Below are 25,916 nucleotides of genomic sequence, written 5' to 3'. Positions count from 1 at the left end.
ATGGGTGGTAAATAGATAGCATAGTGACAGCCAAGGGTTTTTTTTTGTTTTTTTTTCAAGTAGCAGCCTCTGTTCTTAAAGGTTTGATTATAGTTTCCATCATCAGGCTACACAATCTATGATCACCTAATTTGTGAAGGTAGCTACAAAAAGAGTATGGTATTCAGTTCTGATGTTTATGTGTTAAGGGAAGGGAGAAAGGCTTTAGTAAAAATGATAAATAACCCCTTCTGTTCTCTTAGAAGCACCAACTGCAAACCAACTTAAAAGTTTAAATTAAAAGATTTGCAGTACATGAAATGAGCTCCTAAATGATGCAAAGGCTGTTTTTGTTCTATGTCATTCGGGCCCATGAACTGAGAGGAAAGTGTTCTCTATTTCCCAATGAAATAATTTGCTTGTCGTCACTTTTTTTTACACCACATAGTTCAAACATATCAGTGTGTGGTGCCGAGATGTTTTAGAAGTGGAAAGCCCCCCTTTAACAAAAAAAAAAAAAAAGGATGCAAAGTTATCATCCGGCTCACTAATTGGCTGTCATGAGGACTCCCAGAAAATCCATTCATTCATGAGTAGCAGGGGATACTGCAGGCTTGCACAGTTTAAAGTATTTGCAATGCATCAATAACTAATATATTACCTCCAGAAAAGCCAGGGAGGTCATCCTCGTTAAATAGTTCCAACAATTCAAGGTAGTGTGTTTTGTATGCCATGTAAAATAAACACACGCACGCACGCGCACACGCGCACACGCACACACACACACTGGGCGATAATCTATGACTCATTCATCGTGTCAGATGCTAAATATAGTGCCACATTATCTGCAGTCAAATTTCGTTGTCATAAAGTAAAGTCCTCATGTCTGTGAAGGTTCTCAGTCATTTCTCAGTCATTTGCAAACCATCATGCAAACCTTTCCTCGTTGGCCCACCTGTGGATGGAGTGTCTCGTTCTCAGGCCTTCTGCTCTTTGCCAGATCGTTGTGTTTATTATGGTGGTAATTAGGCCTCCCATGTCCTGATTCTTGTGTTTTTCGTACTATAGCCCTGCTTGTTTGCTTTCCATCCCTACCCAAATCTGAGCGATTTACATGTGTTCTCATATTCCCACTGCCTTGAGGAATTTAAAGGATACTTCTTCTGTTCCTTACCTGAACCCTACAGCTACTTCCTACATCAACAAGAAAAAGTCTTACCAAAAATACACCCGACTGCCCATTTTTCACTTCATCGGGATCCTTGCCTGCCTACTAATAGCACCTTTGAATCTCCTACAAAGAAGGACTTGGACTGATTACAATTGTTACAAGATATTAACAAACCACCTTGGTTGCTTCCAACTTCCACCTCCTGTCTGGCAGAATCTCTAGCCTTGCTCCAGTAGTGAAAACTTTTGTGCCACTAATGTGTTTTATAAGTACTCATTCCTTGTTTACGTTAATTTCTGTAAAACTGCTGTTAGTTACTGGAATCTGCTCTTTGAATACAACTCATGGTTAAACATGACAGAATGATTTGGCCAACATCTGGACTCAGCAGAGTCAGTTGGTGTACAACCAGCTGTTTCCCAATCAAGAAGTGCTGCTTGGTCATCATGTACAAGTTCTCTGTTCTCTTGTTGAACAGTTACAAGTCACACATTGACGACTAAAATAAATGAACAGTGCGATCCAAGTCATCAATCCAAGTTGCCTTAAACTTCTGCTACTGAATCATGAGTTCAGCCCCCTGAACCTGGCGTAGCTGCTTTGCCAGTATCTTTGATGCATGGTAAAAAACTTCTCCACAACTGAGTCTTTTGGAGGTGAGCTGAGTTGGTGTGGAAGTTTCCTTTTATAGTAATCACTATTTTTTAGTGGTTCACTTCATGTTTAAAGTAATGACTACTCCAAAATCTCCCATGTTGTAGGGTTGCTTAAGCATCGGGCACGTCAGAGGGAAAAACACTATTTAATCCCGTTTATTTCTAGTTACTAATGCTAGAGAGTTGTCCACATATGAAAAGTTTGTGGAAGAACTGACGAGAGTATTTGACACCCCTTTGCAAAGATAAAAAGTAGATGACTGTTTGTCAAGGCAATAAATCTGAGTCCAAAATCTCAATTGAGTTTTGTGTCTTTGCAGTTGAGAGGCTTCAAAAGTGATAAGATGGACTTTCTATGATTCTTTAACTAACTAACTTAAAAATGAACTAGCGTCTTTTGAAGAGTTAGTGGCCCTAGCTGTTAGAATAAGCAACCTGCTCAAAGAACAAGTCTGTGAGAAAAACTTGGTCATTATAAATATAACCTAAGAAATAAGAAGCCTTAATTAAGAAGACCACATTTTCGGGAATTAGTGATTCCTATGTGGATCTTTCCAAGGCACTGGAGAGGCTCACTGTGGGAAAAGCTCCAGTTCCCCCATGAGCCTGAAGTGGGTAAGCAGAAGAAAAGGGATGGATGGATGAAGGTAGAGTAATGCCCCTAATTGATAAATTAATCTGTTTTTGAGGGCATGGAGTTACTTATGTCATTATAAGAAAACAACGAAAATAATACCATCTCAGTCACTGTCTTTTTCTTCTCATCCATGTTATGTGTTCATGGTGCAGATATAAATAAAGCTGGTTGCAGTACTTCAGCATCTTGCTAGCACCACAGAAGAAAAGCAAGAATAAATGACATAAAGTTTTATTAGCAGATAATTTTCAAATGCAAATTTTCAAGTGCCTCAAAATATCACCAAACACTCAAACTGTTTCTCATGAGTTTCTCACAAAATGTGTCTGCTAGCCAAACTCAATGCTGTATTTCCCTGGGAGAAAGAAGAAAGTATGATATGTAACACTAATAGATATGGGGAAAGATGTAAGAAAGACAGGTCAGTACAGGGGGATGAAAGATTATTTTCAAAAGTAAGGACAGTGTGAATGTGAAATCTGATAAACTGAACATTTAAAGTTGCAGCATGTAAAGCTGTAATCTCTAGATATCAGTAGATTGCAGTCTTGTGAAGTCTGACATTTTATTGTGAAAGTTGCAAGTGGTATTGAAGAAGGGAAGGGGGGGGAGTGAAAAGGTATCTTCCAAATGAAGGAATAGTTTTTGCTCTCATTGGCACATAGCTCATCTGGGCCCAAGAATTTGCTTGATGCTGTGAACAGAACTGAGAGACAGCTTCTCAGCTTCTCATGTTTTTTCTATTAGTGATGTGTCGGTCACGAACGAAATGGCTCTTAGAGCCGGATCTTTGACGTGAACGACGCGAGCCGGTTCCTTATCGCGAGCCGTGTTTTTTTTTTTTTTTTTTTTTTTCCTTCTCTCACCCTCTCTCTAGCACTTTTTTCCGCTTCACTCCGGATGCGAGCCTTGTGCTTTGCGCTGGGCAGAAATGTGTTTTGGAGTTTGGACGTGCTTTTTGGAGTTTGCATGTGTTTTGTCTCTAGGGGCCACCACATATATTTATATATAAACACATAAATAAAACCACTTTTTTTTTACATTAGTAATTCCTTTTGTGCATAATTTTATATTATTGTTAATAATAAATTAATTAAAGTAACAAAACAACCTGAAGAGTCGGTTCAGTAAAAAGAGCGGGAATTCCCATCACTATTTTCTATATTTTGAGTAGAGATTGTGTAAGCTAGCAATAATGCTAGCACAGCACATTTTTCAAGCCTAACGTGGTTAGCATTCTGTAGTTGAGTTAATCCTGTGAACTAGAAGAAAGACACTATTCTTAGTGTGTTTTTCACAAAATTAAGCATATTTCAGTTAAAGCTGCATTTCCTATGTAACTGTATCCTGATCATTTTGCTGTAAGGCCAATTGTTCATTAACAATGTTTGCCCATTACATGATCAGCTGAGTACATTTCCCAATAACCCTTAATCAAAGGTTGTCTTTAACTGATTAGTTAGTTAAAATAGCATTGAAAAGTGAATGTTATTGTTAATGTAAACTCTTATTAATATTCAGAGAAACTATTTCATTAGTAAAAGGAAACTTAGCTGAATTAACATATCATCAGCATGGCACAAGTCTTATGGTGTAATCAGAGTGGATTTACTGAACCAAAGACTCTTGTATTTGCACATCAATAAATCTTTTGTGTTCTATAATTTGAATTTAGATCATCATTCATCTTTTTTTTTTAAAAAAAACATCAATCCTATACATTACACTTTAAATAAATAATTTATCATCTTTTCAGTAAGGAATTATACAAAATATCCTGATCGCTTCTAAAGATGTTCCATACACATTCATATACTTGAAATTGTGCATAAACCACCACAGTGAAAACCCTTTAAATCTTTTTTCATCGATAATAAAGAGCCAACATTTGAGCCTGTTAGCCTTTTTGACCTAAGCATAAATAGAGCAGAAAGTGGGGAAAAAGAGGACTGAAGTGAAACCGTAATATCACAGTAACTCCCGCCTCCCCCAGGCTGAGCCACATGGTCTCTGCTTAATAGCCCCCCCATATTTTTTTTTTGACAGCTGGGAGTGACACAGAGATACAAGGCCAACTTAACCCACTTTAACCATACAATATATAATATAATGATAATTGTTCTGACCCTAGACAATTCCTCTCATCAAATTATAGAAACTGCAGCACTGAGCTTGGTCATTTTTCCTTATTAACCTACAGATATCAAAAACATTAATTTTACATTGTATCCCACAATGAAAGCGAGAGGCTACTTTGTATAGCAACAATCCTGAACCTTTCTCTTGGTAAGCTCACCTGTTTTTGTCACTTTTAGCTGTTGTTAGACACTTTTAGCTTCTGTGAGCGATTGCTAGTGAAACTGTCTTTGGATATATGGATCTAATGTTGTGTTGATTTAGACACTTAAGAAAAAAGTCTTGTATGATGTGAAAATGTAATCAAAATCAGGGATAGTATAATTTTTAAGACGATCAAACCCAACATTAGCTGACATAATGTTAGCTCATAACAAGCTTCAGTTATTTAGCCACCTCATTGTCAGATGTCTAAAGATGTGAGGGTCACACATCTAATCTGCTGACAATGATTAATTGTGACAATGTTTTGAGAAAACACGCATGTTTGCGCATGTTTTCTTGTGTTAGAGATGATTTTCAATTAGATTCCTTTGCTTAATTTTGGAATGGGAGAGGGATAATGTACAAACTTTCATTGCTTTCAGTTCATTGCTGTTCTAACAATGAATTTGAAATGAAATGAGTGAAATTAGACTGAAGAACATCCAAGGCAATCTCACCTAATTTCTAATGAACCTGCCAGGAATTTTACCAGAACATAACCTAAATTCTAAGAGGCTGTAAGAAGACTTAACTTTCGGAATTCGGTTATTCTTGGTAAAGGTTTTCAAGGCAAACAGAGAGAGCTGCAAAAGAGAGATCTCAGATAGAGATAAGTGAGGAAAAGCTACTGCGTGGGTTTAAAAAAAAAAAAAAGCATATTCATTGAAAAGATTTAGGATTATAGTAATACTTTTGACTAAAGCAGCTAATTAAACTACAAGATCATCAGTCCTGTTTGATCTGAAAGCTTTTCACATAATTATCACTACTGTTACAAATGCAGTCATTGCTTCCATTTCTAAGGGATTTGTATTACTTGTTATAATATTTGTAGATATGATTGCTAATATTGATTTGAAAGTTTCTGATTGCTACCCGTTGACCCACTGTTATTTAAAGGCTGCCACACAAGAACTATTAAGCTATGCATGTAATCTAATTTTCACTCATTTGAAGAAAATGAGCTTGCCCTTTGAGCCTTCATAATTCTCAATAAAAAGAAGAACAAAGGTGCATAGAAAACAAAAAGAATGGCAAAACAAAAACACACTGTGGTTTCGATGTTGATTAGCAATAGAATTTTTTTTCCAGATTTGCACAAGGTTGAAATCACAAGTAATCACAAATAATGAAAATAGATAAAGGTTCACAGGTTGTACTAGAATGAGACTGTTGTATTAAAAAGCAGCACGAGTCCTGGAAAAGAAAAGCACATCATTTGTCAGTTCTAACGTTTACTTATTCAGACAGTAAAAAAAAATAAAAATCTAGCCTTTACCAGATTTTAAATAGTAAATCCAACTTGATATGAACAACATCTGATGGAAACAGAAACAGTATGTGGAAAACTTAGTGCACCTCATGATTTAATAGCTTGGTTTTCTGTAGAACTTCCTTTGGCATCAATAACTAGAATTAACAACTTTCTTTATGACATTAGTCTCGCACATCATTGGGGAATTTTGGCTGACTCTTCTTTACAATATTGCTTGATTTCATTGGGTTTGTAACTGTTTCTGTTACGATCCAACCACAGCATTTTGATGGGATGAGGTGTGGACTATTACTGGGCCATTGTCCCAACTTGATTTTTCTTTTCAGGCTTTCTGTTGTAGATTTGCTGCTGTGCTTGAGATCATTGCACTGTAGCACGATCCACTTTTGGACAAGCTTAAACTGTTGCATAGATGGCCTTTCATTTGACACTAGTACCCTTTGATATACAGGGGCAGTCAACTCAATGACTGCAAGCTGCCCGGGTCCTGTGGCTGCAAAACCAGCCCAAATCATCACCCCTCCTTCATAGTTGATACAGTGTGTGGTGTTTTTTTTATATGCTGTATTTGCTTTTCACCAAACATGGCACTGTGTATTATTCCACTTTGGTTTCATCTGTCCAAAGCACAGAGGCAATTTTACAGAGGCCAAGGCATGCTGCCATGTTCTGTTTAGAGAGAATAGGCTTTCTCATGGCGATGTTTCCAAACAAGCTATACTTGTTCAGTCTTTTTCTAATTACACTGGCATGATCTTTAATGTGCAAGCTGAGGCCTGCGCAACAACAATTACTTCTCAAAGATCACTGCTGATGGGTTTTCTACATTGCATTAAGGTGTTAGCATTACCTGGCTGCTAATTAACCTTTTAATTTCTGTGGAAGCAGTAAGGGTGTACTTACTTTTCGCGCCCTGCTTCTGCATTTCAACTTATTTCTTGTTAAATAAATAATATCATGATATGTTGATGATTGTTGTGAGGTACATTCAACAAATGTGAAGTGCACATTTTATATGTCTTGCATATACACTGTGTGTCTCTTCACTTGAGTCACTGTTATTAACTCTTTCGACAGAAGCATTGCAGGAGAGTATTGCATTGGGGAACCTGTGTATCCAAGCGCTACATGCTTTTAAAAAGTTAAGATTCTTCTGCCCCAATGACTGAATTGTCCATCTCCTTGCATATGATTCAGTCAAACTAGCTGTCCTCCCAGCACATTCCCCGTGCTCCCAATGCTAACTGTGGCTCATTAAACCCCTCCCCACAAATGCCCCCTACAAACAACAAACACACACATTTTGGAAAGAAATTGAGGTTGGTGTGTCAGTGCGCCTGTGGTGAAGAGCCTTGTACCAAGGGAGTAATTGAGATAGCCTGTGAAAAGGAGAGTGAAGCTTAGACAGCCATCCACACAAGTTCCTGGCTGCCGTCCAATTATACCCAGCAGCCTCCACTACCTCCTGAACTCCAATTATAGCAGGCAAAGCTCGGCTGGTCAGAGAACCTGTCACCCCTCCCTCTCTCCCTCCCACAACTACCAGCAAGAAATAGCAAAGTCAAAGAGAATATGTGGTGTCCTCTGATGCCTGTGTGTGCTTGTGTGTGTGTGCGTGCGTGCGTGCGTGCGTGCGTGTGAGTGTGTGTGTGTGAGAGAGAGAGAGAGAGAGAGAGAGAGAGAGAGAAAATATAGTCCCTGATGAATCTTATGCCAATCTATTCAGATGCTCCAACTGTCCAGAATAGTTAAGTTGGGACAGGATTAAGTAAGCATGTTTACTTTATTTTCAATAGGTTGCAATGAAATCTAGAGCCATGAAAGTACTGGAGAATGGATGCATTATTCTTGAATGTTTATATGTTACACTTCAACTCATTAGAGCAAGGGTGCTGTGGAAGCTGATACTGCACCCATTCACAATCATCACCACCAACACCCACACCCACACTCTGTGTGCATAAAATAACTAAATGTGAATGTCAGCTTTAAAGTAACTGCGAATGGTCTCCTTTGTGTTGCAAGCAATGTAAATGTCCACAATGTATAGTCACTCATTTAATTTATAATCTGAAATTTAAATTAAGACCACATATATCCGCACTCAAAAGTTTCTGACACAATCGTTGAACAAAAATTCAGAATTTTAAATTCACTAGCTGGGCCCGTGTTCTCATTTTATGTTTGACAGCGTTTTAGTAGGTAAGGGTGAATGCTTGGGCATGAATTTAGCTGCGATTTGGGGAAGGCCTCGAGGGGACTGGCAACGGTTCCCAGGTCTGGCAAGTCCTTATGTACTAAACAGAAGTGAAGAAGTTAAAGAATCGAAAAGGGGAGGAAGGGGGCATGTAAACGAGAATCACAGCTTACAGAACTGGGAGAACCTATATAGATGAGAGCCGGAAGGAGAGTGTTTGGAGGCGTGGTCCTGCTCCTGAAATTCCGATACATAATCTCCAAGAGAATCATAAAAGTTCCTTTGAGACCTACAACATATGAGATAGCTCCACATTGTACAGCAAAACCCAAAAATATATTGCACAGGTTAACTGTAGCAATAACAACCCACGTCACGATTTTCTCACATAAATCAAGGCTCAAATGCAAATTGCTATATGCAGAGCCTTGGGAATTTTGGAGGATGTTAAATCATGTCATTAGCATTTACTACTTTCTAAAAGTTGCTTTATTGCTTAGTTGTTCTTCTTTGCCGACAAGGTTTATTGTTCTATTACCTCCCTCACTTCCTTCCTTCCCTGATTTCTGTTTTCCTGTATTGAACAAGAACTCTTTGTCATGGCCTGAGGAGTCTTTGGAGATTGCCATCTTTATCAAAGGTATCTGATCGTTTGCTGTACACTGTAGTGTTATTGTGTGGTTGTGTGCCTTCTTGTTCTAACTTTCCATTGTGGGTTTCATTTGTCCTTTGGGACTCATAACCAATCCCAACATTTTGATGGATGCATTCATTTCCCAGTTTCCGCTCACCCCTAAAGCAATACTTGCTCTCTCTTTGTACCATACCCTGCCTTCGACACAAACTGCACCGTTTGTGCATTAGTCAGATATTATTCAAAACAGGTTGTAGTAATGATTCCAATCTGGAATGAACTAGCTTGGCCTGAATTTGGCCATGTGAGAGTTTCATGAGGCTGTGACTCTGATCATTACTTTTAAGTATATGGTTTTTAAAGTAGCAGTCAAAATCCCTACTGAACTGAGACCATTTAATGTTATTGTCTATCTAAGCACCACTTTGGGGTACTTTTGAACTGCTTATTTCTATGTGTGTGGCACCAAATGAAAATGTTTATGACTTCCTGTATGATTCTACAAATGTGAACAGCACTTACAGTTTTGCAGTTCAAACATGAACGGGCTAACAATGTGTTGAGCACTTTAGGCAGCTCCATTGCCTTGTGCATTTAGCGCCGTGCCTGTATTGCCCCATTTAGTCTAAAGTACCAAGGACTTTGGATAACTTTTAACTTCCATCATCTTTCGACCACACTGAGTAGCTCAGATTGTCCTAAAGGCCTATGTAGGTGTGAAATCCAACTCATAGCAGCATATAAATACCAAGATAGTTTTGTCATTATGTGGCATAAACAGCAAAAGCCAGGTCATGTGGGGCAACACTTCAGTTGTATTCCAGAAAATGTAACATTTGTGATCATTTGTGAAAGACTTACTTTTGTATGTTTTTATTAAATCTCATTTTCGTCTCATTATTGATAAATTAGCACTTGATGATGGAACTCAAGGGTTTTTTTGAAACTGGATTGATCACAATAGCTATGTAAAGTCATTTATTTAGTAATGCCACACTCTTAAACTACAGCAACAGATGGAACAAATCATTCATTGTGTGTCCTTTCTTCTTAACCTGTGGCAATCTGCCTGTGAAAGTCAAACGCCTTTTATCCTGGTCCAGCTTTTCAACATGTGCTTAACATCAAATTCACAAATGATTTCTTTATAATTACTTTTAAAGCCTAACCCAGCTTAGCTCCAGCATATATGAGTGAACTACTGATGCTCTCAAGTAATCAGAATAAAGCAGTCTTTCTACTGGTCAGGTCAGATTGTGTTAATAAAGATTTTTATTAAAAGAGATTAACAGTTTTAATTGATTGATCAATCCAGATATTTTGATCTTTGCTGTTATTCTTTTGATAGCCACGTTTTTTGACATGTAGTATACTGCACTACACATATGTAACAATGTAGAACTGATTTAACCTGGTTTCATGTATAAATAATAGTCTGCTGAGCTTTTCTCTTATGTTGACATAATAATAATGTGCTTTGAGCAGAAATAAACACAGTAATAGCTTCAGAAACAAGCTGTAAAAGATGTTCCCGATTTCCATTAAAAACAGAATGACCGGTACAGCTGCTGAGGCTGACAGATGTCTTAGCCTTTATTATATTGCTGTATTTACAGCAGTGCTCAGCAGTGGGGGTACACTGCTGAATCAACATCTGTTTACTGTCAAAATATTTGCTGGGAAGCTTTTGTGGGTACTTGGAGGTGAGGTGAAGTTATGAAGTTATATCTACAAATGTCACCACAGTGCCTGTTGTTTCTGGTCTTTGCAGACCCAGCTTCCCTGCTAGACATCCCAGCAGGAGCCTAAGTGCCTAGTTTGCCAACTGGCATATTCCTGCTCACAGCCTGGACTGCAGCCTAATTATGCATCTTAGGTTCTTTGTTTTTGTCAGAGTGACTGAGTAAATTTCTCTCTCGCTTCCCATTTTCATTTGCTTTTTGCTGATCGAGACTGACTGGCCAACTGGCGAGATTCCGGATTCATTGGTCTGATGGCATATGCATATAGATGATTTTCTCTTTCCACCCACAAAGTGACCTTTCCAACATGTATACAGGAAATGCAGTACCTCTCTTTCCTGCATGCAAGTTATCCAAGTTGAAGCTTGAAATCTGCATTGTAGTAGGACTTATTCCTTATTTATCTGTACATATAGCACAGAAATGCCGAGATGATCCACCTCATGTCCAACTTTCTTAGAAACTTGTCTAAACTTTACAAAACTCCTGTCTAAACTTTACAAAAGACATCTCGCTGTTGGGCCATTTCTCACAATTCCACTTGTATGGCTCTAATATCAGTATAACATTACTAAGGAGAGTCTGTAGTGTCATCCAGGGTGTTTGTTTTCTGTAAAGTCAGGACTTGCTTACTGTGACCTTTTACCATGCCCTTATGCTATCCATCTTCTCCCATTAAAGTGTCGGAGTTCTAGTGTCAACATAGGTCATTCTTCTCCAATAAATGGGGACAGTTTATGTGTCTGAATTAGCACTATCTGATACTGTCTGCAAGTTAGATCACTAAGTTTGGAGTGAAACTATTTAGACTGTTTGGCTATTGGTGCAATTCTTTACATATATATGGATAAATGACTTTGCTGATAGAATTGCCTTATAGAAATTATGTATAACTAAATAGTTTTACCACTTACACAAAAGCATTGTGTTGATAAACACAGCTTTCGCTGGAGTTTTCAAAGCAAGTGAACTGATGAATTCACATTCTGTTTTTGTGTGCTAAAAGATCCCCTTTCTCTTGAAAGAAAACATCCTTTTAATTATTTGGTGGCGCAATAAAAATTCTAGAGGGCAGACTGACTCGTTTGGGGTCAATCCATAAATGAATATGTAAATACATTTGCAACAGAAAATAAAAAAATGTTCATGATCATATATTTTTTAATGGTCTACCAGTTAAAGTAAAAGAAAAAGAGTTAAAACAGTGAAACATCAAGTTTTAATAAGACATATAAAGCTTTCCTTTGCAAAAATCTAACTTTGTTATGAGAAAAAAAATAGACACAAATGTAACTAAAAGATTACAACTGTTATTAAAGCAAAGACCAAAAAAAAAAAACAAATTCAGCTCTTTAAAACGGGGGTCATCATTAACACATATTTTAAATGAAAGATTTTGCTTTCAGTGAGATTATTCATTTTTAGTAAATCAATAAATGAATTTCCCGAATAATCCCACATTGCTGAAATGACATAATATAATGGTCTACTGCATTCACTCACTGGTTCCACACAGCGTTCTTCCAGTAGTCTTGATGGTCCTATATAGCAGCGGTCCCCAACATTTTTTGCACCACGGACCGGTTTGTGCCCGACAATATTTTCACGGACCGGCCTTTAAGGTGTCGCGGATAAATACAACAAAATAAAACTAGTACCGGTACCAAAAAAAAGAAGATTTATTCATAACACACGTGAAAAGACCCAGGAAAACCGAGTTAACGAAAAAAACGATAACAAAATAACGCTGAAAACCGATAAAAACCCTGAAAACCATACATTTCACACCCAAGTCTCAACTCTCGCGGCCCGGTACCAAATGACTCACGGGTCCATGGCCCGGAGCACACCTCGCTATTACAGAAAGGAGCTAGGTAGAGTTCAGCAGCCACAACACTATAAACTGCATCTTTAATTGCAACAAAAATATAATTCACTATAAACACAATGGCTTAAAATACCCAAAGGAAAAGGATTTGTTTTTTCAGCCAGTTATGGTAGAGTGGGCTCATATCAGATCAGACTATGTGGTGATCAATTGGCAGCTCACCCCCCTCCTCTCTTCCACTGGGTGTCCAAGACATACAACTGCAGCTGATCATTGACCTTTTGCCTAAGGGGCTCTGGTACCAAATGCACTTATCGATCTTCTGCTCAGACATCGCTATGGACAATCCATGACCAGCATGTCCATGTGCAATGACAAAATCAACAACAACTCTGGCTCAGTTGAAGTGGGCAGTTCCTCCCAATCAACAACTATTTTATTCCCCACATGAGCCTTAAAGTCTCTGAGAAGAATTATGGAATTCTCATTCGGCATCATTTCAAACATTCCACCATAAAGAAGGTTTGGTATTTTCTGCAGTAACTCTATGCATAAGCACAGATAGTGGTCACAGCTGTCACAGCCTTAGCTTCTTCGAGTTACACAAAGGTGACCCTTTCACTCTGGGGAAAACTTCAAAATGACCCTGATGAAGGCCACAAGCCATAACACGTTGGTCACCTAATAAAGTTGTTCCCTAATACTTTAAGTGTCGCTGGAGTCTTTGCATCATTAAAACTTCAAAAGCACAGTTACTCAGCCAGGGCTTTGTGTCAAGCATATCTAGTAGCTCTCATGATGGGATGCACTACAAAGGGAATCCAGCACCTCTGCAGGATATGGTTCCAGAACCTTTGCTAATCAGTGAGATGAGTCCAACTGTGTCTAGCTGGTACCACTAAACCTTCCACACAAGCTCTGCTTCAGAAAGGCGCTATTCCATCTTCCAAAAACCAGTTTGAGATGCACGAGGTTGGCAGCACCCATGCTTTTTGGCACAGCACTCAGCTGAAATACCTGTCACTAAGGAAGGTGGGCCCACAGAGCAATGGAACCATGTTATTAACTCAGGGTGTTCCCAGTCAAGCAGCTGGCTCAAGGCCAAAGCTATCGAGGAGGGGGTCCAGGTTATCTGCTTCCCTGTGAGTTACTATAGCTTCTATTTGTCTGAGCCATTTAGATTTTTTTTTGAATCACTCTTCATCTGGCTCCTCTCTTGGAACCAGTTTGACTCGGGGACATTTAATGGACGGTAATTCTTATGAGGGTATCGTTTTCTAGTCAAAATAAGGTTGTAATAGGCATTAGGGATTTTCTGCTTAAGACATACTTAAGTTTACCACTATGCTCTCTGATCTGTCACTGCTGGGCAAGTCAGAGTGCACTCTTTAAGTACATGTGTTTGAACTGGTACTGATCCAGGTGACTAGCACAATCCTACCACAAGGCAGACAGCTGATCTGAGTGTTTCAGTGGCAATTTAGATTGAGGGTCCTGGAAATAAAGCTGTGAGGCTTGACAACTAATCGAATGGTTGAGCCTACTTTACTTGATCTTTTGAATCAATATCAGACTTTACCTGCTTTAACAAACAGGCCTGTAGTCTCTGATGTTACTTTTTTGTACTATTTGTTTTATATTTCATGACATATTTCTTTATTTTATATTTTTCTGTTGTACATCATACTGAATCATAGATCATATGACTGAATAGAAATATGGAGTATACTGAAGGTATGTTATTCTTCAATTTGGCATTTCACATTTTCAAAATACGTAACTTAAATACTGTATTGTTTAGTGATTGAATTAACCAATAAAATATAATTTACATTAAACATTAAACCTACAAGTATTGCTTTTTGAATTGAAGCAAAAGTTCACTTTTTTTAAACACAGTACCTGCTTTACTAATTAAACAAATGCAAAAAAAATACAGCTTGGACAATAAATAATTTCTAGCAATATAAAGAGTGACTTTTTTTCTTGATAATGTGGATTCCTTAGAGATAGCCGTCACACAGAACTAGAGACCTCTGGTTTTATTTGAATTCCTCGCATCATTGTCAAATGATTGCTGGACGTTGTCGGCAGTCTGTGTGAAACTGCTGGCAGATTACAGCAGTTGTTTAGCACTTAAATGGAGGACGGTGACTTGTCTGCAAAAACTTTCTAACTAGTTGTCGAGTGATAGAGAAAATTGTAACAATGGCAACACAAAACAGAAACAGAGACAGTTTGTGTTCAAAGTAAAAGTTGTGCATTTTAAAACAGGTTCGCTGCAACAGTGAGACAGCTTTCACTTTGCAGGTGAACTTTCACTATCGATGCTCTACTTTGGACTTTTTCAGGTTTTACTGCCACAGCTAAGAATAAGCACATATGTGCAAATGGGGCACATCAAACCTTTATCTAGTGAAGAATAAACTTGAAGAATTTAAAATCTATTCAAGTTCTAGAAATTCAGATTTTTTTCTTGTAAAAAAAAAAAAAAAAGACTGAAAAATAAATTGAGTTTTCCTTTAACGCAGATTTAAACAGCAAAGTTTTATTTTGGTCATCAGTCCTTTTCTTGTTTCTTAGCCAGTGATGCAGCTGAGATTATATCATAGGATCTGTCATATACATGCCGAAACAGAAGAAGAACTGGCTGGTGTAACCCTAGCATGCCAGATGGCTGAACAATACTTAAAGCAAAGATAAGGTTGAGTGAAAATCTACTTTGTAATCTGAGTTTACGGTGACATTGTGATTTAGGGCAATGCATCAGATTGTGAGGCAGCACTTCTTCACCATTAGCTGAAGGTAAAGGTCAGGATCTAACAGCAAGGCAATTTATTTTTGCAAATACCAAGTCATAATAGGCTTTTTTTCCCCCCTCTCACCGCTGTGCTTAATATAACTGTGTGAGAAGCCTGTGTCATGATCAAATTTAAAGAGTACCTCAAGTACACTTTTAAACAGTTTAACAGGTAATGAAAAATATATCCTAGTAGGTATTTGTGGCCCATCTTGCGGTAAAACCGATACCTTTTGCATATATTCTGAAAATATACAGATGTGAAGTCAATATCAAATCCAGTGGATGGGAAACTAAAAAGATTGGCTTTTGGGGTCGGGGCCTCTACAAGTTTTACTCAGTTCTCTTTGTTTCCTTTCAAGGATGACATTGCAGAAAGTGCAATTTGTGGCACTTAACTTCATTAAAATCTGAGCAGGAAGATGTCCCAGCCCAGTCAGCTGGATGATTTACAGGTCTGTAAAAGTTGTTATTCCTCTAATAGACACTCTGTTCTTTGAACAAAAAAAAAAAACAAAGAAAAAAAAATCAATCAAAAAGAATATTAACATTGGTTTACCATCTTTTTAAAATACATTTTTAAAATGATCTGTAGGATCAAACATAGGTCAAAAAGATTTAAAACCAAATAATCAAAATGTGGGAGACTTTCAGCTTTAATTTAAAGTGTTTAACAAAACTATTCCAGACTTGCAGTAATCTTTACAGATATTCCCCCATTCTCACACGTTTTAAAGTAATCGGACAATTGATTGACAAGGAGTTTCAATGCCAAGAGAGGCCAGTTCCAAATATTGAACAAAGGTGCATTTGTTAGCTGTTTACTGGAAGTCAATAAGAGATCCAACAAGATGATGAGGCAAGTGAAGAAGCCCATCATTAGACTTAAACCCTAAAAAACCCCAAAAACAAACAAACACTTTTTAACTGCCATGGTCTCCCAGTCCTCCTGTGCTTCCTAGCCATTTTCAAACGGTCTCTCTTTTTCTCTTGTTGTTCTTTCTCTCCCACTCCTCTGTCTTTGTGAGTGTGTGAGTATGTTTTGTGATTTAACCTCCCCCTTGTGTTTTTCGGGGGCAGGACTTTTCCTGGGTTCTGTCCTTCACCTCTGCATACTTGGAGGTAATAACCTCACCTGCAAACTCTTCTTATCAGCTGTCACCACTTAAGGTTATGGAACCCTGCCAGTCATTGCTGGATCATTGAGCTAACAAGTGTTAAGCTACGTTCACACAGCAGGTCTTAATGCTCAATTCCGATTTTTTGATCAAATCCGATTTTTTTGTCTGCTTGTTCACACTACAAATAAAATGCGACAGCAAACGTGCTCTAGTGTGAACGCTCAAAGCGGCTCGCATGCGCAAAAGGAGACGTCACACACAACGCGCTCTGTTTAGACCCAGAGCAAACAGTATTGTTTGACTGATGGCCCTTAATATAAAGACTTCGGATTTTACGTTTCCCAAGTTTTGCTTTAAGTTATTTTGTTATTTACATAATAATGTAAATAACCTAATAATGATCCTTATTGCTGTTTTAGAGAGGAGCGGTGCTTCAAAGGATAGTTGCAGATTTCTGTCAGAATCTGCAGATTATACAGTACAAATAACATGTTCACGTTGTCTTCCCAACAGTTTCACTGACATCTACACTGGATGGCCAGGAAGCGTTCACGATGTCTTCTCCGACGCTGATAATTAGCGTCTGTCTTGTGTCAGTGACGTAAAAGACGGATTTAATGCGACATGACCATTCAAACAGCAGTCGCTTTCTAAAACATCGGATATGTATCGGATTCAGTACCACATACAAAAGTGACCCAGATCGGATTTGAAAATATCGGATTTGTACCATTCACACTGTCATACCATGATCGGATATGGGTCGCATAGGGTCAAAAAAATCGGATTTGATGTGCTTTCGCCTGCAGTGTGAACGTAGCCTTAGTAAAGTTGGCTGCCTTGCTTGAAAGTTTTCTCTGCTTTTCCCCTGTGAGTTTCTTACCTCGTTGTTTCCTCTGTGCAGAAACTCTAGAGATTGGAGTAAGAGAGAAATTGTCTGAGAGAGAAATTCTATGATGCAAGGAAGTGTGAAACTGCCTGTTTATTTGGACCCTGGACTTTAACCAGAAACCTTTTCCCCAAGCTCTTGTGAATCTTCTTGTTGTAAATAAACTTGTTAAAGTTTTCCCCAAAGTCTCCCATTTCAGTCCTCCCTGAACTGTGGTCATGACATTAACAGAGCAACAACAAGAACTTCAGTAGATCCTTAGTAAATTAGTTCATCTATAAAAGGGGTGGAAAACATACCACATCAACGGTCATGGTGGAGGCACACATGTTTTGCTGTCAGTGAATTCTTACTACAAATGTTATTTCAACTTAAAATCTATTTCTAATGAATTCACATACTATGAAAATCTGTTTTTTAGAATGTAAGGTGAGAAGAACTGAGGGAATTTTTGAAAACCTGACTCTGTTTGCTGTTGCCTACATTGTAGATCGATAACTTGGTGTTACTCTAAAAAATGAATATAAAGAGGGGAACTTAATATCAGTTACATGGAGAAGGGAATAAATTAGGAACAAGTTACAATGATTCCTATTCTGAGCTTCGGTAGCTTGAATATACAGATCAGATCAGCGGGGCTGTGCTGTCTGCTGTTAATAGATTTACAAAACTAAATTCAACAAAACATAACCCAATATTACGTGTGCTATCATAACTCATTTCCAACTGAGTGAATGTAATCAGCATCATCGGCTTAAATGTAAACAGATGTCTGCTGTGTTTGATAAAGCTTAACACTGACCATGTGTCAGGCTCAGGAGGGACTCGGAGTCAGACCGTCACTAAAGTTCACGTTTTATTTACACACACAGACACCAGGTGCGAATATATACAGGTGAGGGGGCACAGGAAGAGGGTCTCCGGGAAGCACAGGCACGGGAAGAAGAGGGCTATGTACAAAATCCACTGAAGCTCAGGTAGCTCGGACTCCGGCTTTAGCTCACCAACGGCGGTCCTCAGGCTGGCGAGAATCCTGGCACAGAGAGGAAAGGCAGGTAAGTAGTGGCACGACAGAAACTCAGAAAAAGGTTCAGATAGGTGATGACACTGACGAGTGTTACACAATAATCCAGCGAGGAAGCACTCTCAGCAGCCGCCTTAAGAAGTGAGTGAGATGATTGCTTGCAGGTGTCCGAGCCAGGGGCTGGACACCCGCCCCGGTAGAGCGCAGTGCAGGGGAGAGAGAGAGATGCAGCACAACAAAAACACTTATAGCCATACAGAGTCAGCCGAGAAGGCACAGGGTCATGACAATACCCCCCCCCCCCCCCCCCCTCAACGGGAGCCCCTTGGCGACCCACCCGGCTTACCCGGATGCCGCCGGTGAAACTCGCGGAGCAGACCAGGAGCCAGAACCGCCGACCGGGGCACCCAGGAACGTTCCTCTGGCCCGTAGCCCTCCCAGTCCACCAGGTACTGGACGCCCCGCCCCCGCGAGTCCATAATGCGGGTGATGTTAAACACTTCCTGCCCATCCACGAGCCGGGCGGGCGGAGGGGGCCCGGAAGGAGGGCACAACGGGCTGGAGAGCACGGGCTTGACCTGGGAGACATGGAAAACATTATGGATACGCATATTGCGAGGCAGCTTCAGACGGACGGATACCGGATTGACCAGGGCCTCAATCTCGAACGGACCGATGAAAGCCGGGGAAAGTTTCTTCGACTCTGCACGAAGGGGAACAAAGCGTGAGGAGAGCCATACCTGTTGCCCAACTGTATAGGCAGGCGCAGGGATCCGGTGGCGGTCAGCGATCTCTTTATTGCGCTCCGCCATCCGCAGCAGAGCAGCTCGGGTGGACCGCCAGGCCCGGCGGCACCTGCGGAAATGATGTTGTACCGATGGGACGGCATGCTCACCCTCCACGGCCGGGAACAGGGGTGGTTGGTAGCCCAATGAGGCTTCGAACGGCGACAGTCCAGTGGCTGAAGAGGTCAGGCAGTTGTGGGCGTACTCAATCCAGGGGAGCTGCTCGCTCCAAGTGGCCTGGTTGAGAGAGACGACACAGCGGAGTGCCGCTTCGAGCTCTTGGTTGGTACGCTCGGCCTGTCCATTGCTCTGAGGGTGGAAGCCCGAAGAGAGACTGACTGCGGCGCCGATCTGCATGCAGAACTCCTTCCAAACCCGAGAGGTAAATTGGGGTCCCCGGTCGGAAACGATGTCCATCGGAATGCCATGAAGCCGGAAGACGTGGGTGGTGAGCAGCTGGGCGGTCTCCAGGGCTGTAGGGAGCTTGGGGAGGGCGATGAAATGAGCCGACTTAGAAAAACGGTCAACAATAGTGAGGATGGTGGTGTTACCGGATGACGGTGGGAGCCCCGTAACGAAGTCCAGCACTATGTGAGACCATGGCCGTCCTGGCGTGGGGAGTGGTTGAAGAAGCCCGGCGGGTGGTCGGTTGGGACGTTTGTTCCGGGCACACGTGGTGCACGCCATAACGTACTCCCTGGCGTCCTTGTCCAAGGTGGGCCACCAGAAAAACCGCTGGAGGAAGGTGATGGTGCGGCGGGCTCCTGGATGACAGGTGAACGGGCAGTGTGGCCCCAGTGGAGTACCTGAGGTCGGACAGCAGCAGGGACAAACAACCGACCAGGGGGGCCCGTCCCCGGGTCGGGGTCAGTATCCTGGGCCTCGCGCATGAGAGCTTCGATCTCCCATGTGACAGCTCCAATAACACAGGTAGCTGGAAGAATCGGTTCTGGATCGGAGTCTCCTTCCGTACTGGAAAACTGACGGGAGAGTGCATCGGGCTTCACGTTGCGCGACCCTGGTCTGTAAGTGATGGTGAAATTGAATCTTGTGAAGAAGAGGGCCCACCTGGCTTGTCGTGAATTTAGGCGTTTGGCGGACCGGATGTACTCAAGGTTCTTATGGTCGGTCCACACGATGAACGGGTGTTCCGCGCCCTCAAGCCAGTGCCTCCACTCCTCCAGGGCCAGTTTGACCGCTAGCAGCTCCCGATCACCGATGCCGTAGTTCTGTTCTGCGGGTGAGAGACGACGAGAAAAGAATGCACAGGGATGGAGCGTACCTTCAAATCGTTGAGACAGAACTGCTCCCACTCCAGAGTCCGAAGCATCCACCTCCACCACGAACGGTTGCCTGAGGTTGGGCTGACGGAGGATGGGGGCGGTAGTGAACTTCTCCTTTAGTAGGGAAAAGGCCTCCTGAGCAGAGAGGTCCCACTGAAAAGGAACTTTGGGAGAGGTAAGCGCAGTGAGAGGTGAGGCGATCTTACTGTAGTCCTTTATGAAGCGTCGGTGGAAGTTGGCGAATCCTAGGAACCGTCGGAGTTGCTGGCGGTTCGGCGGTTGAGGCCAGTCCACCACGGCCCGGACCTTCTCGGGGTCAGGTTTGAGATCCCCCTGAGAGATGATATAGCCAAGGAAGGCCACCGTGTCAACGTGAAATTCACATTTCTCCGCTTTCACGAACAACCGGTTCTCCAGGAGGCGCTGCAGGACCTGCCTCACGTGACTCTCGTGCTCCGCCTGGGACTTAGAGAAAATGAGAATATCATCAAGGTACACAAAAGCACATCGATTAATAAAATCCCTCAGAACATCGTTAACAAGGGCCTGGAAGACCGCGGGCGCATTGGTTAAGCCAAAGGGCATGACGAGATACTCATAGTGTCCGATATGAGTGTTGAAAGCGGTCTTCCACTCATCTCCCTCCCGGATCCTCACCAGGTGGTAAGCGTTTCGCAGGTCCAGTTTGCTGAACACCGTGGCCCCCTGGAGTAGTTCGAAAGCAGAATTAAGGAGGGGAAGAGGGTACTTGTTCTTTACTGTGATCTTGTTGAGGCCGCGGTAATCAATACATGGCCGGAGCGTCTTGTCTTTCTTTGCAACAAAGAAGAAACCTGCCCCCACGGGGGAGGATGACGGGCGAATTAACCCAGCAGCCAGAGAGTCGTTGACGTATCTCTCCATGGTTTCCCTTTCGGGCTGTGTGAGGCTGTAGAGGCGGCCAGAGGGGAGAGGCGCCCCAGGGAGAAGATCAATGGCACAGTCATAGGGCCGGTGTGGTGGAAGCGAGCCCGCCTCATCCTTACTAAAAACTGCTGCGAGGTCATGATAGACGGAAGGAACCGAAGACAGCTCTGGTGACTTTGAAGGCTTCCCGGGGGGGGGAGAGGGAGCAGATGGCGTGGCGGCCCGAAGGCAGGTCATGTGGCAGCCCACACCCCACCCCATAACTTGCTCCTTCCTCCAGTCGATGTGTGGGTTGTGTTGTGAAAGCCATGGATAACCTAGTACAAGCGGGGTTACTGGAGCCTTAAACACACAGAAACAAACGTTCTCAACGTGGTTACCGGAGAGAGTGAGTGTGACAGGTAGGGTGACGTGCGTTATGTCAGGCAACCGGTGACCAGACAGGGCGGACACGCGGAGAGGATGAGGCAGTGGTCGTGTGCCAATGCTGAGCTTGGAGACTAGCGACGCATCAATGAAATTCTGTTCTGCACCAGAGTCAATTAACACAGAGAGGGAATGGGACAACGACCGGAGGGTGAGTTTAGCAGGCAGCAAGAGACGGGGAAGAGGCTTGTTGCTGGACAGGTCGCCCACCAGTACCCTCTCAATTACTGGCGGGCGCCTCCTTTTGCCAGCGCCGGGCAGGCAGAGATGTAATGCCCCTTGCGACCGCAATACAGACACAAACCGGCGTTGTCGCTCCGCAGGGGTGAGTCGAGAACGTCCCAGCTGCATGGGTACCTCCTCCTCAGTTCCAAAAGCTCTAGCCTCCCGTGCGTCGGGTTGGGGCTCCCGAAAAGCCAGGGGCTCGCGAAACTGCTGTCTTCGTGAGCTCTGGCGCGCCCGCAGGCGATCATCCACCTGAATACACAGGGACATCAAAGCATTTAGAGAAGCAGGAAGCTCCCGCATCATTATCTCATCCTTGAGCTCTTCGCGGATATTATTTAACAGAGTGGTCTTCAGGGCCTCAGGTCCCCATTTGGTCTGTGCAGCTAGAGTCCAGAAATCAACAGAAAAGTCAGCCATGCTTCGCCTACCTTGCTTCAGATTAATCAAACGATAGCCAGCTGCCTCCGTACTAGAGCCTTTATCAAACACCGACTTGAAGCGCGACAGGAAGTCGTCATAAGACATTCCGGGGCAAGCCTGCAGATGGGCCTGGGCCCAGGCCAGGGCTCGATCACGTAGTAGCTGGGTGACGTAAGCAATCTTAACCCCGTCAGAAAAAAAACACATGGGGCAGTAATTGAAAGTGCATAGAACACTGCAACAAAAATCCCGCACATTTTCCCATCTCCCCAGAAAAAGCCTCAGGTGAAGGCAAAAGCTTATCCAGCGAAACCGCGGAGGCTACTGACGCTACCGCGCTAGCAGCCTGGGTAGCTGTGGCTGTTGTAGTGACGGCAGGAGCGTGCGTTACCTGGGGAGGGGCCGCGGGAGGCTGGTCCTCAGCCAGCGGAATCCGTTGGGCGAAGGCCTGCGTTAGAGACGCCACGTCTCCGCTGAGCTTCACCAGCATTTGTTCGTGTCGGTGCAGAAGCTCCTCCAGAGACATGGGGGCTGTCGCTGCCGAGGCTGGGCCTGCTGAGTCCATAGCGGTGGCTGGATTATTCTGTCAGGCTCAGGAGGGACTCGGAGGCAGACCGTCACTTAAGTTCGTGATTTATTTACACACACAGACACCAGGTGCGAATATATACAGGTGAGGGGGCACAGGAAGAGGGTCTCCGGGAAGCACAGGCACGGGAAGAAGAGGGCTATGTACAAAATCCACTGAAGCTCAGGTAGCTCGGACTCCGGCTTTAGCTCACCAACGGCGGTCCTCAGGCTGGCGAGAATCCTGGCACAGAGAGGAAAGGCAGGTAAGTAGTGGCACGACAGAAACTCGAAAAACGGCTCAGATAGGTGATGACACTGACGAGTGTTACACAATAATCCAGCGAGGAAGCACTCTCAGCAGCCGCCTTAAGAAGTGGGTGAGATGATTGCTTGCAGGTGTCCGAGCCAGGGGCTGGAGCCGTCACGACTCCGCCCCGGTAGAGCGCAGTGCGCGGGAGGGGAGAGAGAGAGATGCAGCACAACAAAAACACTTGTAGCCATACAGAGTCAGCCGAGAAGGCACAGGGTCATGACACCATGAACATCATAGCCACTCTGCACCAGTCCAACATAGTTCATCACTGAGAGCTTCAGTGATAGTTTTAAACTTCCACTCTATCAAATCTCACTGATGAGTCCTTATCTTTAAAAATAATCTCTTTTCTTAACTTGTTCTGCCTTTTTTTTTTCATATCTTAAGGGAGGAAACAACACTGGTGATGTCAGTGAGTTCTAGTTTTTGACCAATTACTTTTGAGCATCTGAAAATGGTTGACTATTTATGAAAATAGTTGAAATTCCTTGATAGTTAATACAATACTTTTGTTAAACCCCATGAATTAAACCTTAAAGTCTGCTCTTTAATGGCATATTGATTGTCTGGTTTAAAACCACTGTGGTGATGCACATGGGATGCCAAAAAGTGGCATCCCATTCCATGGGAAATAGTTCCAGCACTTTTTCACAGGACTCCAGTCTTGCTTTAACTCTATAATAAAAGCAAAATTACATTTGGCACTGTGGGGAAATATGGACTACTGTAGGTCAGTATTTGTAAGGCAGTTTTATCCACATAAAGTTAAACAGACCCCCCGTATATAAGCTTCCACAAAAGGAATCTAAATTAGGAAGGGGAGACAATATCCAACCAGCGGGAAGAAAAGTTTCTAAAATAGTTCAGTAAAGCCTCAAAAGTTGGATAAAAGATTGATAAAATTGCAAGGGGATGAGACATGTACTGGAGCCAAGCTGTGATCATCTGTATCAAGAATCCCTTTAGTAAACCTACAGTATTTAACCCAAAAGAAAAAAGAAAAGCATCAGCCGCTCTGACAGCTCACGGTATTAGGAGAAGCAATCACTGTGTAGTTATAAAACTCTTTCATTTTTACAAGACAAATGACACAGAGGAACCTGTTACCTTCTTAGTGAGAACAAGTGAAAGAACTCTTCATAGCTAAAAAAGTCTCTTGGCAGAATACAAACTGGCAGGAAATAAAGCTGGAGGGAAAATGACAATACAGTAGTCAATGAAATATCTTCAGATAATACACTAATTTATTTTCTTATTTAGTCATCAACAAACTAACATTTTGTCACAGTCTCGTCATCACATGCTTAATAGCAATGCACACCAGTTCTGCTGCCAACGGCATTCCAAGCATATGTAAACTTCTCATTCCTCAACATTAGCCTGCTTCCGCTTTGATCACAAACTCTGACAGGTCTGTGGCAGACAGCCGCCATCTTTTTATAAACAAATGAGTCATGCGGCTCACCAGAGCCTTGCCTTAAGGCTGAATTAAGGCAATAAAAACTTCAGGGTGGGGTTGTGAATGAGGGTCGGGGAGCTGTTGTTTGTATTTGTTTCACAATGACAAATTATATCATGTGACAATAATTCACAAAAGCACTGCTACAAAATGTTGGCAGAAAACAAAAATATCTCAGGATATTATTTAGGATACTGAAGTGGGGATGTTATACAAATAGGAAACTTATCACAATGCTTCTACAATCAGTTTGTGTAATGCGTTTTCTTGGGTAGCATAATCATCCCGGAGTGCCTGAGTTACATTACAATAAAAAAAAACATGGCTCCCTGCATATAGATGGCATTAAGGGCTTTAGAGACAAGTACCCAGCTCCTCTGTCCCCTAAACAGGTGGCTCCTTACAGTATTAACTGTCAAACGTTGGATGGTTGGCTTTTAGTTTTAAATAGTTTTCTCCACAAAAAGTCCAGAATCCTTGTCTAAAAGGGCCGTTGCACCACAGGTCATCAGAGATCAATCAACAATCAATTAAAACAATCACACAAATAGAACATTTACATTAGTTAGCAAGAGCGCTATTTCTTGACATGATTTCAAACTGACTCCTCCATAGTGACTAGCTGGCAGTAAGAGATGAGCAAAAGTTTGGTAGTGCAAACTAGGGCTGCCCTATGGATCTGTCAAGCCAGCCCTCTAAAACATAAATATGTCGTAGCCCGCTTAAACTATAACTTTTTTTTTTTAAAGATACTGCTGCAACCTCAAAGACTTGACTATTCAGAGCGCATAGCAAAATATGTCCACTCATCCAATGAAATATTTTGTCTTTTGAGATTTGCTGTCTTGAGTCACATGTGAAGATGACAGCACTGGCAGGCATATTCCCTTCTTGCTTCTTTTTTTCCATCCTTCTTCCCTTTGTCTTTTTCGGTTCTTGCGTTTCTTCATTACCCAATCCCATTGCCTCTGTCTTCTCTCCTCCTTGCCACTGACCCTCAAAGACAGAGTGCCCTGTTTTGTCTGTCTACCATTGTCCACCAGCACAAGAATACCAATGACCGTCAGCTTAAAGCAATCAATTCCTTCGAGGTAGATCCACTGTTTGCCTGACATCAGCCTCCCTGATTATTGTCTCAGAAAGCCAGCCGATCGATAGCAGCCACCACCTCACCTCCACCACAAAAAGCTGGCATCACACTTAAAGCTCCATTTTCTAAAATGCTCCAACAG

General features: G+C 42.2%; 1 long non-coding RNA gene across 1 annotated transcript in view; it reads left to right on the top strand.

The window, feature by feature from the left end:
- LOC309697092 overlaps positions 1 to 18,223 on the top strand; it is a 294,518-nt gene extending 276,295 nt beyond the window's left edge. The window contains exon 3 of the long non-coding RNA XR_014273749.1: positions 18,143 to 18,223. This is a non-coding gene — a long non-coding RNA (uncharacterized lncRNA). The remainder of the gene's footprint in view (positions 1 to 18,142) is intronic.
- Positions 18,224 to 25,916: the final 7,693 nt, after the last annotated feature.

This window comes from Aulonocara stuartgranti (genome assembly GCF_965226115.1).
Source record: "Aulonocara stuartgranti genome assembly, chromosome: 20".
Taxonomy (NCBI): domain Eukaryota; kingdom Metazoa; phylum Chordata; class Actinopteri; order Cichliformes; family Cichlidae; genus Aulonocara; species Aulonocara stuartgranti.
Note: the sequence above shows the minus strand (reverse complement) of the source record. Positions and strands in the feature narration are given on the sequence as shown.